At 35.3% G+C, this 11,876-nt stretch overlaps 1 pseudogene; it reads right to left on the reverse strand.

Annotated features, from left to right (window-relative positions):
* Nucleotides 1-331: 331 nt before the first annotated feature.
* LOC115294106 overlaps nt 332-11,876 on the reverse strand; it is a 49,350-nt pseudogene continuing 37,805 nt past the window's right edge.

Genomic DNA, 11,876 nt, shown 5'->3' on the forward strand with positions numbered 1-11,876 from the left:
AAAAAAAGGAAGATCATTTGATACACTTTATAACTTTTATATCTCTATATTTGTTTAATGTATTTTCTAAAAGAATGGATATTCTACAGAATGAGTGTGTAATAATCAATGTCAGTAACTGTAATGTCAGTACAATATGATAGTAAAATTTACTTTGAATGGAGAAAGAGAATGGAATCAAAGAGATTTGTAATATACATAACGAATTACTAAAAGAGGTATTCAAACGATAAGACACATTATGAGATGAGTGTCTAAGGAACAACATTGGCCTAAGACTCTAAAGTTATAATATTGGAGAAATAGAAAGAAGTATTAATATACAAAGTTACTATTTTATAGTTTCCTGAAAGACTGTTCCCACATTCAACATTTTCTTCAGAGCTCCCATAACATCCTTATTCCTGAGACTATAGATTAATGGGTTTAACACAGGAGTGAGGATGGTATAAAAGACAGATACAACCATGTCCTTCTCAGGGGTGTGGTAGGAGTTGGGGAGCATGTAGGTGTAGACAGCAGCCCCATAGAAAAGGATGACCACAGTCATGTGGGAAGAACAAGTGGCAAAGGCCTTTTTCTTTCCCTCTGCTGAGTTCATCCTGTGGATGGTGAGGAGGATGAAAGAATAGGAACCTGAAATGACTGTCACTGGGATGAGGAGCATGAGAACACAGCACAAGTACATGAGTGTCTCATAGAGGGAAGTGTCTGAGCAGGAAAGCTTCATTACAGCAGGAACTTCACAGAAGAAATGATGGATCTCCCGGGATCTGCAGAATGGGAAGGTCATAGTGATGGGTGTCAGCATGAATCCATCCACAGATCCCAGAAACCAGCAGCCAGATGCGAGGAGAAGACATATTTTATGGCTCATAAGGACAGGGTAACGAAGAGGATGGCAGATGGCCACATAGCGGTCATAGGCCATGGCAGCTAGAAAGAAAAATTCTGAACCTGCTAGTGTCACATAGAGGAACATTTGCAGCCCACACTCAGGGGTTGAGATCTTATTTCTACCCATGATCTGGTCCATGAGCATCTTGGGCACAGTGACAGAAATGTACATTACATCCATGAGAGACAACTGGCTAATGAAGAAGTACATGGGGCTGTGGAGGTGGGCATCAAAATGTATCAGAAAAATCAATACAGCATTCCCAGTTAAAGCCATCAAAAAAATTACAAAAATGACCACACACAGGAGAGTTGGGTGATTTGATTGACTGAAGATTCCCACCAGAATGAAATCAGACTGTCCAGAGTAATTTGCCACCCAGCTCATGTTTTCCATAAAGTTTCATTTATATCACTGAGAGTAGCTTTGGAGTTAATAATCAGTCATGGATTCTTCCACCTGAAATGAATAAATAAATATTTACTAAGAGAGTGCATATGAGTATGTGTTTGTGACAACCTGATAGAGCTAAGCAAAGTTTCGTATGTGTGCAGAAATGGGGATGGTTAATTGCTTAATACTTAGAATTTACTTAAAAATGAAGAATTAATAACAATGAGTAAAAATATTTGGCAATTTATACTGAAGTTGCTACAACTCAGGTAATATGGTATCCAAATGATAGATATTGTCACCCATCAACATATATTGGGAATTTGCAGAGATGATTACTTAAACAAACACAAAAAAAGTATATTATTGAAAGAAAAGATAAATAAAACTCTACTTTTAGGGGGTCTGTTATATAAATCTAATTTAGAAGCCAAATGGAATTTCACAAAAATCTCAAATGTATATTTTATGTAAGAGAGGTTTAAAAAGTAACAACACAATTTGGGAAAAATCTGTACCAAAGTTCTGAATAATCCCATTCCCATAGGATAGAGCTACACAGTGAGACTATGCTATGTAGAGTGAGCCATGCATTCCCAAGAGGAGGTCAGGGTCCTCACATATGACTGACCCTTTAGAGACCTGAGTAGCAGAATCTCAACTGACCACAGTTAGAAATCTAGATTTTCCTCTACCCATTGTATTGCATTGTCCATTCTACATAAAAACAGGATAAAATAATAATTTTTTACATCAGCTCTGGTTAGGATTAAATAAGAACAAAATGAAGGTGTTTAAAACATTACCAGTTACAGAGGAATAAGCACATATAAGGTTAGATTAATGTGTTAATACCTACAGTAATTGTTTTTGTGGAATGTATATAAGGAATGGTTATTGTCTTATCATGTGAGATACCTTAGTTTTCCAGTTTCAGCATCTGCCCATACATTTAAGTATTTGAATTTATTAATATTTGATAATTTGTGTAGCTCCAAACACTTGCATGCACATGTACATATATTTATTTTATACATATATGTACACTAACTTTATATATTGTTTATATAAGTTCATAATATATTTATATTATATATTTATATAATAATATATTATATAATATTTAATGTTATATACACTAATTTACATGACTATTTAATTTAAATAAGTATATAATGGAGGTATAAATAAAATATAAATTAAACATAAATATTCATTATTTCAAGCTGGGTCATACCTCTATGGAACATCTCATTTTGATTCCATCTAGTACATGCTTCTCCAAATTGAAATTGATCTCTTTATAACTCCGTTGTGAGGGAGAGACTTGGAAATAGATGGTCACTGCTTTAGTAGGTAAGGCTTTAGCTGTTTATCCAAATGTCATATGCTCTATGCACACAGCAATTAATTTTTCAAAGAAACTAAAATGCATAGAGAAAAACTGCATACCACTGAGATGTCACTGACTGACACTCACTGCTGACTTCTTGATCTTGCGGCTTGCAAGTCTGTTAGACTCTGAAGACAAATCAAAGTGAAATTAAAATTGGTTATTCTTAAGGAGTTAAGAGTTACCTACTTAGAGACAGATGTTATATAATGGAGATTTAAACTAGAATTTAAAAATACATAGAAAATAAATAAGGTCAATAAACAGAAAGAATCTTTGCTCATTATGAATACAATTAGTAATAACTTCTTAAACATTTTCTCTTATGGAGATTAAAGCTTTGTAACTTTTTAAATGTCTGATACATTAAATGTTACATTTAATTTTTTTTACATTTTATTTATTTTTGAGAATCAGAGAGAGACAGAGCGTGAACAGGGGAGGTGCAGAAAGAAAAAGAGACACAGAATCTGAAGCAGGCTCCAGCTAGCAGTCAGCACAGAGCCGTATGCGGGGCTCAAACCCACAAACCATTAGATCATGACCTGAGCCAAAGTTGGATACTCAGCTGACTGAGCCACCCAGGCGCCCCTAAATGTTACATTTTAAAACCCCTTGCAAAGAGGAAGGAAATATTAGATTCTTTTGGGGGGAAAGTTTGCAAGTAATTATGATACAAGAATATTTCAAGAAGAATCTTCAAGTTTCAAATACATTTTATATTTCTGTGATAATTCAGAGGCTAATTGTAATATTCACCTTATTACACTCCCTTGTTTTGGGGCGCTGAGATGGTGGACAATTCTGAACATGCCTCTGAAGCCTTAACAAAATATCCAACAAGTTAAAGGGCTCCTGGTTGTCTAAATGGTTAAACATCTGACTTTGTTTAAAACTCAGATCATGATCTCAACTTGATGAGATCAAGACATGTGGCAGGCTCTGTGCTAGTGTGGAGCCTGCTTGGTATTTCCCCCTCTCCTTCAGCCCACACACCACATCTTCTTGATACATTCATCAGATGATGGACATTTAGGCTCTTTCCATGGGTTTGGCTATTGTTGACAGTGCTGCTATGAACATTGGGGTACATGTGCTCCTATGCATCAGCACTTCTGTATGCCTTGGGTAAATCCCTAGCAGTGCTATTGCTGGGTCATAAGGGAGTTCTATCGATAGTTTTTTGAGGAACCTCCACACTGTTTTCCAGAGCGGCTGCACCAGTTTACATTCCCACCAGTCAGAGTGGCTAAAATGAACAAATCTATGCACTGTTTAAAAACATTCCAATGAACTACAAAAAACATTTACTGACCAAGGGTATATTTACCATCAAAATGAAGCAAGGGACAGCACAGTGAATAAAACATTAAAGACCTTGAAGTTGATTGTGAATGGATGGAGGGAAAGAAAGAGAATGCTTAGGAGTGCTGCAAAAATCACTGATGCAATTTGATAAATAAGAATAACTGTGATCAAGCTACACTGAATAGCACAACCAAGACACCTGATGAATGGATCAAGAAGATGTGGCATATATATATAATGGAGTACTACATGGCAATGAGAAAGAATGAAATCTGGCCATTTGTAGCAAAGTGGATGGACCCCGAAGGTGTCATGCTAAGCGAAATAAGTCAGGCGGAGAAGGACAGATACCATGTTTGCACTCATAGGTCTAACAGGAGAACAGGAGAAACCTAATGGAGGACCAGGGGGAGGGGAAGAGGGAAAGAGACTTGGGGAGAGAGAGGGACACAAATGATGAGGGACTATTGAATACTGAAAACGAACTGAGGGCTGAAGGGGTGGGGGAAGGGGGTGATGGTCATGGTGGGGGGCACTTGTGGGGAGAAGCACTGGGTGTTATATGGAAACTAATTTGACAATAAAGTATTATTAAAAAATAATAAAGATGTTTATTTTCCATAAAAAAGAAAGGCACCTGACGTGTCTAATGGAATGCTGTCTGTACCATACAGGACAACTAGCCTCCAAGTTTATTACTCTCTTTATCCAGTTGCTTGAGAGTAATTTAAACAGCTTTGTGCATGTTCAACTTGGAGAATCATTGATAGTGATGGCAGAATAATATTGAATCTGTATTTGAAACCAAAGCATGTATTTAATGGTGCACCACATTTTAATCTTGTCCAAGAAGTCTATGACATACTTATTTTCTCCTTTACAAATTAAAGAGATTCAAGGTCTTGTGGTAAGTGTCTAATATAACAAACTACCTCAGCAAGACTGAGACCAACATTCTCTAACTCTGCTTTAGATACATCCCCCTCTACATAGTTTATAATTTGGATTTTTGGTGACACGTTATAAGTTTAAACAAGGAAACATAAATGTGATTAAGACATTTGTTTCAGAGTTCTAACTATCCCAAATAATACCCATCAAGGTAAATATAGCCACTCTTCCTCTGCAAAATTTTAGCCTCACAAAAATAACATGTTATCCAACAATATAGAAATAATATTCATTATTTTATCCCTTCAGTAATTGAAAATTGATCATCCATTTCCAAATCAGTTAGAGTAAATATGTATTATATAAAAAGTTTCAAAGGGAAAAGTGCATTTCCTTTTCTCAAGAAAAATAGATGATAGGTAGGGTGCCTGGGTGGCTCAGTTACTTAAGCATTCAACTCTTTATTTCAGCTCAGGTCATGATCTCATGGTTCATGAGATCAAGGTCTTCTTTGGGCTCTGCACTGAAAGTCCATAGCCTGTTTAGGAATCTCTCTCTCTCTCCCTCTCCCTCTGCCCTTTCCCTGCCCACACTCTCTCCTCTTTCTCCTCTCTCTATCTCTCTCTCTTTCTCTCTCTCTGTTTCTCAAAATAAAGAAACATTTAAAAAAACAAAAAAAAATAGATGATAGGCAAAATAATTGTATAAATAGTTTCAATAGCTAATAGAATGGTCAGAAGCAGAACAAGCAAGGGCAATAATTACCCTTTTGCTTTTTCATGTTTTATCTACCTCTCTGGCTGAATCCACCATCAGATGATACTGTAAGCTTTATCCAGATGGCAAATGAAGTATCACCAGGTTAGATTTATAAAAAAGGCAGAGTAATGACATAATTCCTGGTTTCATAGGAGAGGATTAAGGTGTCTGTTGGTAAATACCCTTGAGACTTTAAAGAGGCATGCAGCTAAAAACAGCTAAAAAACTAATATTTTGGTTGCACTATTTTGGTTTTTTCCTCATGCCTTTAAAAAAATCTCCTTTGGGCTCCTGGGTGACTCAGTCAGTTAAGAGTCCGACTTCGACTCAGGTCATGATCTCATGGTTTGTGGGTTCAAGCCCCACATCGGGCTCTGTGCTGACAGCTAGCTCAGAGCCTGGAGCCTGTCTTCAGATTCTGTGTCTCCCTCTCTCTCTGACCCTCCCCTGCTCATGCTGTCTCTCTCTCTCTCTCTCTCTCTCTAAAATAAATAAAAACAGTAAAAAATAATCTCCTTTTGTTATTCTGCATATGTAATATGCATCAAAATCTTAACCAATATTTAAAATAACCTCAAATCTCACCATTGTTTTTTTTCTGTAAAGTATATTAATTTTGTAGCTTTTTTGTTTTACAAAGTTCATTTTATATATGTAATAGATATGTACATGTATAATCATGTAATCTTCAAAAATTGATTAAATGTTACTTCTCTTTTATTCTTTTCATCTTTTGCAGATATAGAAGCTGAGAGATCAATTAATGTATCAAAGACAACACCACTAATCAGTACTTTGGTGGAGATTAAAATTGAGGTTGTGCTCCTTCACACCTTTTTCTCTGTCACTTTTCATGAGTTTATTGATTGCACTTTTTTCTGCCATTAACATAGTATTTATGCTACTTTAACATTGCATTTATTTTCTTTATTTTTCCATTTTATTTTGATAAAATATACTTAACATAAAATATATCATCTCAACCATTTTTAAGCATGCAGTTTGATGGCATTGAGCACATTTTGTTGTGGTTGTTCTACAATGAACACCATCTCCAGAACTCTTCATCTTGTAGATTTTCAATTCAATACCCATTAAATAATAACTCCCCATTCCTCCTTTCCCCCATCCCCTGGCAATCAGCATTATGCTTTATATATTTGAATACTCAAATTACTTCATAATAAGTGAGATCATACAGGTTTGTATTTTTATGACTGGTTCATGTCACATAGCATTATTTTGTCAAAGTTCACCCATGGTTCAGCATATTACAGAAATTCCTTCATTTTAAGGTTAATATCCCATTGTATGTATGCACAAACTTGCTTTTCCATTTATCTATTAATGAAAGCTTGTATCCATTTTTTACTATTGTATACAATGTTGCTAGAAACATATGTATATAAATATCTCTTAAAGACCCTGCTTTCACTATTTTGTGGCATAGAGCTATAATGGAATGTAAAATCACATTGTAATTCTATGTTTAATTTTAGGGGAATTCCTGTACTCTTTTCCACAACAGCTGGACCATTTGATATTTCCACCAACAGTGCATAGGGTTCCAGTTTCTCCGCATCTTCACCAACACTTGTTATTTTCTGTGTGTGACATTATCTATTCTAATGGGTTTAAGGTTATGCCTAATTTAATTTTAGTCTGTATTTCCTAATGATAAGTAATGTTAAGCACCTTTCAATGTGCTTTTGCCCACTTGCATATCTTCTTTAGAGAAATATCCATGCGAGTCCTTGTCTATCTTTAAAAAACAGGTGGGTGGCCTGGGTGGCTCACTCCATTAAGCGTCTGACTGCTGCTCAGGTTGTGATCTCATCTTTCATGAGTTTGAGTCCCATGTCGGGCTCTGTGCTGACAGTTAAGAGCCTGGAGACTGCGTTTGATTCTGTGTCTCCCTCTCTCTCTGCCCCTCCCCCACTTGTATTTCTCTCTCTCTCTCTCTGTCTCTCTCTCTCTCTCTGTCTCTCTCAAAAATAAATAAATATTTTCAAAATCAGGTTTTTTGCTTTTGTGTTGCCGTATTTTAGCAGTACCCTGTAAATTCTGGATATTAACATTTTCAAGGTATGAAATTTAAAATTATTTTATACAGTTCTGTAGGTTGTTATTTATTCTCTTGGTATTCGCTATTAAAGCACACTTTTTTAAAATGTTTATTTATTTTTGGGAGAGAGAGAGAGTAAGGGAGAGAGAGCACACACGCACGCGCGCGCGCGCGCGCGAGAGAGAGAGAGAGAGAGAGAGAGAGAGAGAGAGAGAGAGACTCCGAGGTGGGAGGACAGAGATACAGAAAAGAGGATCCAAAGCTAGCTCTGCGCTGACAGCAGTGAGCCCAATTCAGGGTTCAAATTCAGGAATTATGAGATCATGACTCCAAGAAAAATCAGAAGCTCAGCTGACTGAATCACTCAGGTGCCCAGAAAGCAGAACTTTTTAAATTCATTTTTTCTACTTTTCTTTTGTTGTCTATGTCTTTGCTGTCATTTCAAGAGACAACAAATCCAGTGTTTGTTTCCCCAAGCTTCTTTTTCCCCTAAAAGTTGTGTAGTCTTAAATTTTATATTTAGGTATTCACTTAATTCTGCATTATTTTTTTGGAATATAACATTATATAAGGGCTCAACCTCATTATTTTGCTTGTGGATGACAAGCTTTTTCCAACATTTGTTGAAAACACTCCCTTTTTCCCCTTGAATGATCTTTGTTTCCTTGAAAAATAATTTTACCATTTATGTAAGAATTTATTTCTGGGCTTTCTAATCCATTCCATTGGCATTTGTGTCTGACCTTATGTTAGTACCAAACTTTTATTGCAGTATTTTTGTAGTAACTTTTTAAATTTTTCTTTCTGTTTTTTATTTATTTTTGAGAGACAGCTTGAGCAGGGGAGGAGTAGAGAGAGAGGGAGACACAGAATCTGAAGCAGGCTCCAGGCTCTGAGCTGTCAGCACAGAGCCCGACACGGGGCTCAAACCCATGAACCGCGGGATCATGACTCGAGCCAAAGCCGGATGCTTAATCGACTGAGTCACCCAGGCGCCCCCTTTGTAGTAACTTTGAATCAGGAAGTGTGGGTCTTCCTGCTTTGCTCCTCTTTGAGATTATTTTGTCTATTTGGGGTCACTTTAAATTTTATAAGAATTTTTAGAGTGGGCCTTCTATTACTATAAATATCATCATTAACATTTGATAGAGATTGCATTGAATTTGTAAATTATTTTGGTTAGTATCACCATCTTAGTAGTAAGTCTTGCAACCCATGGAAATAGAATATTTTATTTCTCTATATCTTTCTTAGTTCCTTCCAGAAATATTTTGTCATTTTTATTGTGCAAAGTGTTCACTGATGGAGTCCCGCTCTGACCAGTCCAGGGGTACTCTGAAGGGCTGGCATCGGCCTGAAGGAAAGGACACAGACAGCACAGGTTTGTCCATTTTTCAGCAAGCTTATATATGCTTTCTACTTCCTATATGTTTGCGTCAAGATTTTATTTTTACTCTTAGAATGTTCTCAGGGAAATCATCCATGAATAAACTTTCTGGTTATTACCTTGTGTTTCTGCTCTTTTACTTCAAAGAATTAATCTTTAATCTTACTATTTCTATGCCTGACAAGCAAGAGGGCTAGTTATTTTTTATATTTATAGTTCCATTTGTTTTAACTGAAACTGGTAGAGCTTATTCCTTAGAGAAATTGGAGCATGACTGCTTTCTTAGTTTTTGCCCACTAACCTTTTACAGGAGCAAGTTTTCTTCAAAGTGCACTTAATGATTAACCGACTGCTAAGTTATAGGGAAAGACTCAGTAAGAAGAATAAGCTGATTGAAAAAGCTGATTGATTAGAAGAAGGGATATCAGTAGCTTTGCTTCCAGAGAACCGCAACTTTTTTGGATTTCTATTATTTTAAAGTTATTTCTGTATTTTATAGGGTTTTCTACATATAAGTACTTATCATCTGTGTATAAAAGTAATGTTATATATTTCTTTCCAAATTAAATGCATTTATTTCTTTGCCTTGCCTAATTACTCTGGTTCAATTTTCCAGTAAGATGTATAATAAAAGTGGTGAACATGGACATCCTTGTACTACTTTAGATCATAGAGGAAAACTTTTGCTATTCTGTATGTGAATTCACTGTTAATTTTTCATGGATCACTTTGAGTATGGTAAGGTGGTTAAAATACTACATATATACATATATATATATATATATATATATATATAAGTTTACATAAATATATGGAAAATTTTACATTTAGGACAACATAGATGGGACTCGAAAGCATTTTAAATAAAATAAGTCAGAAAGATCAAGAAAAATACTGCATAATCTCACCTAAAACAACAACAACAACAGCAAATAAATCAATTCATAGATTGGTGGTTGCCAGAAATGGAGGATGAAGGGTGGGTAAAATGGGTGAAGATGGTCAAAAAAGTACAAATTTTCAGTTATAAAATAAATTAATAAATACTTAGGATTTAATATCCAGTATGGGACTATAGTTAATTATTTTGTATTGTATATTTTGAAGTGCTGAGAGCAGAAAGGCAAACCATAAAACAGACTTTAAGAAAACAAACTGACAGTTGCTGGAGGGAAGGTGGGTGGGGGATGGGTTGAATGTGTGATGGGTATTAAGGAGGGTATTTGTAGTGATGAACCCTGAGTGTTGTATATAAGTGATTAATCACTAAATCCTACCTGTGAAACTAATATTACACTGCATGTTAACTAAAGTATTCAGACTTTGGGCTCCCACTCCCCAGCATCTGATTTTCTGTGCATTCCAAGTTAAGCGTCCAAACAGCATACCCAGAATGCAGTTTTCATCAGCTCAGCAGAGAGGAAAACATGAGGCTCAAAAGTAAATACAACATTAGAAAATAAATTTTTTAAAGAAAAGTTAAAAAATAAATATTTAAAAATTTTAAAGTACTTAATATGAAACACTGAATTATTTTTCGAAATAATTATAGCATCAAATTTTACCTGCACTAGCACTGAATTTTGTGTTTTTCATCTCATCCAATTTGATAGATACACACCATTGTTTACTTTACTTTTCCTTATTACTTATATGTTTATATGACTTTTCATATCTTTATCTTTATAACCAGTAATTCTGTGAAATCTCTTTACAATTTTGGTAATTTTATTTATTTTCAGATTATGTGTATATATATTCTGCATAATATTGCAGTTACTTTGGTAAAAAGCACATTTTTTGGATTTGATATTTTGGTGAAGTATTTTTTATTTTGTGTGATATGTTAATATTAATAATGAGGAGTTAAATGATAAAAAATCATACAGATTCAAAATGGTACCTGCATCCTGATCTTATAGCAGTATTATCAACAATATCCTATGGAGAGTCAGTATCCACTGACTGATGAATGGATAAAGAAGATGTGGTATACATATAATGGATTACTACTCAACCATCAGAAAGAATGAAATATTGCCACTTGCAAAGACATGGATGGAGTTTGAATGTGTTACACCAAGCAAAATAAGTCAGTTAGAGAAAAACAAATGCCATATGATTTCATTTGTGTGGAACTAAAGAAATAAAACAGGTGAACATATGAGGGGTTGGGGAAGAGAGAGGGAAACAAACCATAAGAAACTCTTAAAGATAGAGAACAAACCAAAGGTTGATGGAGGGAAGTAGGTGGGGAATGGTCTAGGTGTGTGATGGGTATTAAGGAGGGCACTTGTTGTGATGAGCCCTGGGTGATGTGTCCTCTTCAATTTATTTCAGTAGCCTTTTACAGTTTTCAGAGTACAGATTTTTCAACTCTTTGGTTAGATTTTTTTTAGGTACCTTATGGTTTTTGGTGCAATTACAAATGGAATTGATTCCTTCACTTTCTCTACTGCTTCATTATTGATGTATAGAAATGCAACTGTTTTCTGTAGGTTGATTTTGTTTCCTGTTACTTTACTGAATTCATGTTTCGGTTCTAGTAATTTTTTGGTGGAGTCTATTGTGTTTTCTATAAAATATATCATGTAATCTGCAAAGAAAGCCTGAATTCTTGGTTAACAATTGGATGCACTTTCGTTAGTTTGTCATCTGAACCTCTCTTCTCTCTGAGGCTATGACTTCCAGTACTATGTTAAATAGCAATCTTGAGAGAGGACATCCCTGTGTTTCCTAACCTTAAAGGAAATATTCTCATTTTTCCCTACTGAAGATGTTA

This window comes from Suricata suricatta, chromosome 6, assembly GCF_006229205.1.
Source record: "Suricata suricatta isolate VVHF042 chromosome 6, meerkat_22Aug2017_6uvM2_HiC, whole genome shotgun sequence".
Taxonomy (NCBI): domain Eukaryota; kingdom Metazoa; phylum Chordata; class Mammalia; order Carnivora; family Herpestidae; genus Suricata; species Suricata suricatta.